At 41.3% G+C, this 8,581-nt stretch overlaps 1 non-coding gene across 1 annotated transcript; it reads left to right on the forward strand.

Moving 5' to 3' along the window:
• Nucleotides 1-6,894: 6,894 nt before the first annotated feature.
• Nucleotides 6,895-7,001, forward strand: LOC126472266 (U6 spliceosomal RNA). Its single transcript, XR_007586393.1, has one exon. It is a non-coding gene; the product is annotated as a U6 spliceosomal RNA (small nuclear RNA).
• The last annotated feature ends 1,580 nt before the right edge of the window (nucleotides 7,002-8,581 follow it).

An 8,581-nucleotide genomic window follows, 5' to 3' on the forward strand; every position in this document is an offset into this window, starting at 1 on the left:
TACGAGGTGCCCTCAGCCGGTCACGTTCCTCCAACCACTTCCCACCTGTGCGGAATTCTGGCGTTAGCGCTAGCAGAGGGCGCTGATTATGTGCAGCACTATGTTTTCTTTCATTTGTGGCTCCTTTAGCGATTTGTTTTATGGTTGTTTAGTATTACCCGGCACACTATCAACGGAGTTTAATATTTATGTCATTATCTAGAATATTGGTACTAGAGCACATGTCAACCACTGTTTTTTTTAACTCTTCCTCTTTTTAACAGTATTACTTCTGTCGTGTTCTTCTTTTTATTACTGTCATGCCTTTTATACGTTGTAAGCTTATTATAGACTTCAACAATTGTATCCCCCTTTATTTTCGCTGTTTCAGTTAATGATTGAAAACTAGTGTATGCCGACATTAGCGACATCTGGTGAACTTAACAACACAAACGTCTTGTGGCTACTGTACGGCAGCTTGTTTTAAACAGTAGTACTACTGACATGACTTGTGCATGTGATGTTATCTATATGTATTTGACGATGCTGGTGCTGATTCCGCATTCAACATTTGACGATGCCAGTATGGCTGCAGTACATTAGGACTTTGTTTTTATGAAACAGGTATGCCTCTTCATATTTAAAGCCCACAAATGCAAATTTTGTCAGTACTACTTTTGAGCCGGCCGATGTGACCGAGCGGTTCTAGGCACTTCAGTCTGGAACTGCGCGACCGCTACGGTCGCAGGTTCGAATCCTGCCTCGGGCATGGTTGAGTGTGATGTCCTTAGGTTAGTTAGGTTTAAGTAGTTCTAAGTTCTAGGGGACTGATGACCTCAGATGTTAAGCCTCATAGTGCTCAGAGCCATTTGAACCACTACTTTTCATTATAATCTCTGTATTCTTCTTAAGTTTTATACAGTTTGCGAGTGTATTTATGTTTTTCCCATTTGCTGCAGATCTGATGATGGTCAGTAAAGACCGAAACCCGTAATCTCTTATCAAACAGTTTGTGAACATAGACGTAAATTAAAGGAAACTTATTAAGTATACGGGTCACTGTTTTATCGCGACGATGTCGCAGCTTGTGAATTTTTTAATTGCCGTTTGTATAGCAGACTCATCCCGCTTCTTTCGAGCTCGTGAAGTCATTTCTGAACCAATTCCTATAATAAAAACAGATTGAGAAAGGACGGTTTAAATGTGGAATACTAGGGTACAAATATGATATACTAGTATTCCATATTAGTGACACAGCCACCTTGAAATTCAGAAACACAAATAAAATCGAAAACTAAATTTGAATATGCAACAAACACTCCATTTTACAACTCAATGTATTAGCTAAACCTCTGTTCGCAAAATATATTAATAATTTCTGTGTTATGACAAGAATGAAACTGGAAACAACCAACCCGCAAAATTATGCCTCAAAGCAAATTCCTGAAAACGACTTCACTCACTCGCAATGGCTGCTAACTGAAATATAAATGGATCCCAAAGCAGCCTACAGTTGCTGTACGTAGTTTTTAAGCAGCTAACCAAAGTACAGCACCTACAAGGTGCGAAATCATAGTACTGCATATTACAACATAGTTCTGCATATTACTACACCTATTCCACATTTGTACCTCTTCCTCTTATATCCTCCATTTCTAAACCACAAAACGAGGTAGCTGTGCTGGGTGTCCACGTTAGCTAAATAACATCACCTTTACTGTTCTAACAACTAAATAATTATTAATTAATTATTATGTCTATTTGTCTTAGGATTGGGCTACCAACAGTGTCTCCTAAACGACTGTTCAATGAACGTTGCAGTGTAAGGGCTTCCGTAACGGGAGCCGGGTGACTTGTTTACTAATTATGCCACCTACCACTATTGCCTATGGTAGAATTAGATTATAAACACAATCAATAGCGATAGGCAGCATAATTAAAAACTATTTTTTTTAATTTATGAAAAAGTGTCAGCTATGAATGTCAGTCAGAAACCAATCATCATTATTCATCAGAAGACGTAGAACCTGGAGCTAAACTGAAACCTCTAAAGCGGGATACGACACTAGTTCAGCAGGAAAAGAAAATGGTTTGGAATCGGCCTCGGTTGTATCAAAGTATGAACTAAACATTCGTCTGACGTGACTTAGGCATAAGACGGAAGATCTGAATTAGAATGGTCGGAAAGGTACCCAAACAATATTCCTAATGTCGAGTTAAGAGCCTTAACCAACGCGTCATCTCGCTCTGTTTTACCATACTTTGCGATAGGAACAGTGAACCCTAATTGTTTGGCAGAGCACACCCGCCACTTCAGTCTTCTGGAAGAGTGATCGACAGAACTACACAAAAATATAGTTAACGTATGTATTCAGTACAACGCTATGTTGCACTGGTAAGGTTCCTTGATGATTTTCTTTGTTTCTGGGTCCATAGATGCTACGAATTTTCTGATGGTCTGCTGGATGCCTTGATGCCTATTTTATTTCGGTAATATTTTGCAGTTTCGACCTTGGGTCATTTTCGGGTATCTACATACGTTTGTTAGCTCTTTGATCATAAATTAATTTAGATGGCAAATATTAATAGTTTAGCGGAAGGCACTTTGTAATGTCACCATTAAAAAAACGTTCCTTGACGTTGAACAATTTTCAGTTGTCGATGCGTCGCAGTGACTAAGTCTTCAAAGAGCGATGTTCCAGTTATCGTCAGCCTAAACTGATTCGTCTTTCGGTAATCCCTCTTAATTCAGCCCAGTGCCGGAATTGTTCCTTCAGCGACGCCCCGGTCAGTTCCATCCCATCCGAGATACTGCTCCGCCTCTGACAACATTGATGTTGACTGGGTATTTTTACTTTTCTTCGTCTTTTCTTCATCTCAATAGGGTAAAACTCAGCTCCTGTTCTTCATTAGAGAGATCTAGAAGGTTATAAATGCTGGAGATCAATTAGGACAGGCTTATTTATATTTTCGTTTGGCTTTCAGCAGACATCCCGTCGAATTAGTAATATACTAATGACCCACCCCGGCTTGCAAGGGTAGCATTAAATATCTACGGCCGGGCGACTTGTCTGGCGTAGCGGTAATAATGTATGTACACAAAACTCAGTCGTGAGTTAGTCTATTAGTGGATACCGTATCAAAATCCCTACTGTAGTTCCTAAAATTAGTATTTGCAGACATAAAAACGCGACGGGGGACTTTATAACACGAATACAAAAGGTATTACCGAAATATTCGTGAAAATGTGCATACCTGGTTTTGAAGGACACGTTATCACTGCAACGCTGTAACATTGGACATGTCGCTTTAATGTGCTCCAGAGCATACTTCATGTAGTAAGTGGATGAAACTGTTGTTTATAAATGCGGCAAGGAAAATCATGGTTTAACGTCTCGCTATCATTAAGGTCATTAGAGACAGAACGCAATTTCGGAAAAAATGGTTCAATTGGTTCTAAGCACTATGAGACTTAACATCTGAGGTCATCAGTCCCCTAGACATAGAACTACTTAGACCTAACTAACCTAAGGACATCACACACGCCCATGCCCGAGGCATGATTCGAACCTGCGAACGTAGCAGCAGCGCGGTTCCGGACTGAAGCGCCTAGAACCGTTCGGCCACATTGGCCGGCCACAAGCTCGGACTGGACTGTGATCAGGAAGAAAATGGACCACGACCTTTCAAGGGAACTTGCCTTGAGCGATGTAAAGAAACAGAAAGGAATCAATATGTGGATATTCAGATGGGGGTTTTAACTTTTCCCACCAAATTCGATTACATTGTCTTAACCACTACTCTAGCCTTCTCACCGTCATATATACTGCCAGTAACATAATTTTCAAAAATAATTACTGGCTATTGCATAGAATCGTGGCTGGCCGTCGTACAAGCCAATCCCTGTAACGTTTGACTAGATTCTGGGTGACTATCAGAAGTCACTTTTATCGCTGGAATATCTTCGCACCATTCTTCAAAGAAATATACGGTGACTCAGTTATATTTATCTTGTACTTAGAAACAACTAACGTCCAATGAAAGAAATTTGAAGAGAGACAAGTTACCTGCTTGTAGAGACCTTATGTTCTTCATACTTGTCATTAAACGTCAGTAAATACACGTGATTAGGCGGATTTATTTGGTATTTTCGCTTTATTGAGGTAAAGCATCATATTAAATCAGATGACTTCAACTGTTTTATACAGATTAAAATGAATCTTCTCAAACTGGTAATAGAGCCCAACTAGGAATGCCTGACAAGGCGTCGTTGAATACTTCATAAGTGAAATGTGTCTGGTGAGAAAAAAACACATTTTCTTGCAGCCGTAACGACGGAACGAAAATACCGTCAGGAATTATCAAACAGTTATGGACAATATGGCGACGCAAATGAAGAAATTAAATGTATCGTCTTTCAGCGCTCTGGTCTCATAACGTGTACAGTGAGCGACGGCGTCGTTCCTTAAGGAAACATTGGTCAATTTCACCGCCAGATATACTAAATTTGATAAAGAATAAATTTATCTACTGAGTTCTCTATCAACTGTACACTGCTGACTTCATGTCTACTGCCTCTAATGATTGCAAGCGAACCGAGTATTACTTCAGTATTGTCGACGTTGCGTGGTTAAAGGTACGACTCTGGCGCCATCTGTTAACGGCTGCTTGCCGAAGTGAGCTGTCGCACCGCAAGATAGCGCGCATGATGCTGCTTTGCAACTGCTACACGGAGAACGAACCTGCAAGTAATTCTCCACACGCTTCCTCGTTTAACATATGATGCTTTGTCCGAGAATATAAATGTACGTATATTTTTCTCCTTTGGCTCTGATTCAAGTTCACGCTAACACGAACCTGACTGGTGTTGTCCATATCCAGAATACAACTACGACACTAAACACAGCTTCGTAGGCAACAACATTTGTTGCATAAATACGAACACCAGTCAACAAAACAGTATGAACAGTGTTACTGCTTGCAGTCCACTCGACATCCTTGGTTATTAGCGATTTATGCATGTTGTATTTCACGCAGCACTGGAGGAGGAGGAGAGGAAAGTCTGACATTTAACAGCAAAAAAGTGTAGTGCCACGGAAGCATGCTTACGAAGGTGCAGCATGTTCACTGCCGGGAAAAATATTAAGCCTTAATCTGATGAACACAAACATGTGACACACAGTGACAACGTCACAGACAAGGTATCGCACTGAAAAGTCCAGGAATAACCGACGTGTGTGGATGGCATTGCTCTGTAATTATATAGGATGAATAATTCGTTGACAATCATCAATACTGACAATTTACTGAATGAATGTCTGATCCGGCACATAATATGAAGATACAGTGAAGATGTGTTGAAAACCTTTTTCTATATTCATCTTTTTTGCGCAAAATCAGTTTACAGAAAAGCTTTAAAGGCGTTAATACGCAATAAAACACCCACAATGCTTACTTTACTTTATGGGACATGTTATTCGAACCGAGTTTGAATCTAAAAATATACTTGCAATCGAAGGTAAAGTGCATAGTGAAGCGCCACAAACGAACGAAAAATCTGACAGTAATTTCGTTAACCTTATGCTCATTTCTTGCTACCTCAGCTGGTAGCTTTTGCATAATGACAGCTTACACAAACGTTCATAGTGTATTATCCTTTTGTTTATTACCATTTGGGCGAGCTGACAGTAGCAAACTGTCCATATTTTTAAGTCGAAACAATACAAATAGCAATAGCGGTTTATGTTGTACGATTTAATACGTGTAACGTGTGTCAAAAATGTAGGGTGGTTTTAATTAAACTTTCGCTACTTAAGACGGCCCCTACGAAAAACGAGTGATCGTAGTGCAGAGAAACTTTGTGGAAACCTAAGTAAGGATATGCGGAGGAGAATTAACGAATAAACGATTGAAAAAACAAATCTTAATTTCCACATGAGAAGGTAACATTTGTTAATTGTATACATATTTACGTTCCTGTTACAATTGTTGCTCAGTATGACGACCGTCTGTATCCACGGCAGCCTGGAACTTTGGTTCAAATGGCTCTGAGCACTATGCGACTTAACTTCTGAGGTCATTAGTCGCCTAGAACTTAGAACTAATTACACCTAACTAACCTAAGGACATCACACACATCCATGCCCGAGGCAGGATTCGAACCTGCGACCGTAGCGGGCGCTCGGCTCCAGACTGTAGCGCCTAGAACAGTACGGCCACTCCGGCCGGCCCTGGAACTTTGTACTGATTCCATGTCACAAACGTTCCCAGCACTTGTCGAACAGTGACACACCTCGTACACTGCTTTAAGATCGTAAATTGCTTCCAGCATTGTCATCCATCACAACAATAACTTCAATATTTGTGGTGCAGTTAGCCGTCGGCCTTACCCAGCAGGAATTGGAAAAACCGCCCGGTTACACCCGATACGGGTATTTAGTTCTGAACAACCATCACTATCTCGCAGCCGCAATTCTCATATCGCCAATTACTTCGAACTTCCGAATCATGTCCTTCATGATGAAAAATGACCTGTCATTATCACTGTAATGCGATGATACTCGCGTATAGCAGAAGCACTATTGCTATTGTTCCGATATGACAGCTTTACGACTAAAGCCCTGCCATCTTGTCCAAAGCCATGTTGACTGCCTGCAACTGTTATGCACACTGATGTTTGTTTCAATCCTACGTCACCGTACAAGTACCGGCGCATAGCGGCAGATTATGACACTAACACTATTAACATCGCAAATCTTGCAGCACACAGTCTGATCACCATTCCTATTAATTTGGGGACCCGTACGGTAAATAGTTTTCCGTCTAGAGTGGCTCACTTCTAATTTCATTCGTAACTCCACTGTACCTGCCACTCAGTTGTAAACGGGAGCTGGCCGCTGTGGCCGAGAGGTTCTCGTACTCGCTTCGGCGGTACGTAAACTAAAATTGGAACGATACAGAGAAGATTTGAATGGCCTCTGCGGAAGGATAACACGCAAAAGCGTGAAGCGTTCCACATTTAAAAAGCCGGCATAGTAGCTCAGCGTGTTCGGTCAGAGGGCTGCGTGCTCTCTGTAATAAAAAAAACTGAGTCAAGGAATCAACTTGAACGGATGTCTTGCGATGTGCGCTCAGACCAACCGCGCTGCTGCTACGGTCGAAGGTTCGAATCCTGCCTTGGGCATGGATGTGTGTGATGTCCTTAGTTAGGTTTAAGTGGTTCTACGTTCTAGGGGAATGATGACCTCCGATGTCAAGTCCCATAGTGCATAGAGCCATTACAACCATGTTTTTTGTAAACGAAAAAGAGAGAAACAAGCAAGCGAAGTTCCAGTATGCAGTGGTTAAAAAACTGTATATTAACATTCAGTGTCGTACTGAAATCGCTGCGAGATAGGACCCCGCCAAGAGCGTAGGCAGGGAGGGAAAGCAAAAACTGGCACAAAAATCTTAAGAACCAACCGGAAGCGGTAGATGAGTTCACCTGCCCTTTTCTAACCTGCACTGCCCTGCGAGAAGAAGCCTTTCCCTCGGCACGAAACTGTAAACGTACACTGGTGTCATAGTGACAATTTGACCAAGAAGCACAAAGAAATGGCTACTACCGACTAGGCGTCCCCTGGGTTGTGTGTCGATAGTGCAATTGGTTCATACAGCTGCCGAATGCGCAGCTAGTTTATGTTAAATAATGAAATTTTTGCTGCAATTTCGCTACGGTACTGTAGGGGCGCTGAAACAAGCACTGTATTTTACCGAAGGCGATATTTGCCGATTTCTGCCAACTGAGGGCTTCAGCGAAACTGTTTAAGTTACAGTGCATCAAATTATTTGATAGAACAATAAGTGAAATAGGAAACAGGTTTTGCCTATAAGTACTATTCCAACCCGTTTAATTTTCTGTTAGAAATGTCTTAAATGAGAATTGTGTATCCTGTTTTGAAAAATATACAGCAGATTTGGGTGTCTAATATAGCAAACATATCGATACGACTGAACTAGTTAACGACATTGTGGCTTTCAGATTCCAGGAGAAAGAGCAAAGACACAGCTTACCATTTGCATACTTTGATTTTTTTTCTCTCTAACTACGGATTACGAGATAATGATGAAGTCCCATGCTCCTCGACAGAGCGTAGGGGACGATGCGGGAGACCCGCACCGCCTTACTAGGCATGGTCCTAGCAGAGGCGGTTTGCCATTGCCTTCTTCCGACCTTAATGGCGATGAATGATGATGATGAAGACGACACAACAATACCCAGCCATGTCGAGGCAGGTGAAAATTCCTGACGGAGTACGACAAGCTCATCCAAACATCGAAATAGCTCTGAGAGTATTTATGACAATTCCAGTGACTGCAATACCTTTCCAGCGCAACGCAAAGGAAATTAAGTAAGATAAAACACTTAAGGTCGAGTATGGGTGAAGCAGATGTCAAATTCAGTTATCTTGTCGATGGAATTCGACACAGTTGCTAAATTTGACTTCAGTAACAGAATGAATGAGTTCGCTTCGCTCAAACCAAGGAAATGGAAACTAAAATTATATACATTTTTAGACAGGAATATGTCCTCAACATTTACTTATAGCCCTTTTTCTTTTAT

The sequence above is a fragment of the Schistocerca serialis genome, chromosome 3, assembly GCF_023864345.2.
Source record: "Schistocerca serialis cubense isolate TAMUIC-IGC-003099 chromosome 3, iqSchSeri2.2, whole genome shotgun sequence".
NCBI lineage: Eukaryota > Metazoa > Arthropoda > Insecta > Orthoptera > Acrididae > Schistocerca > Schistocerca serialis.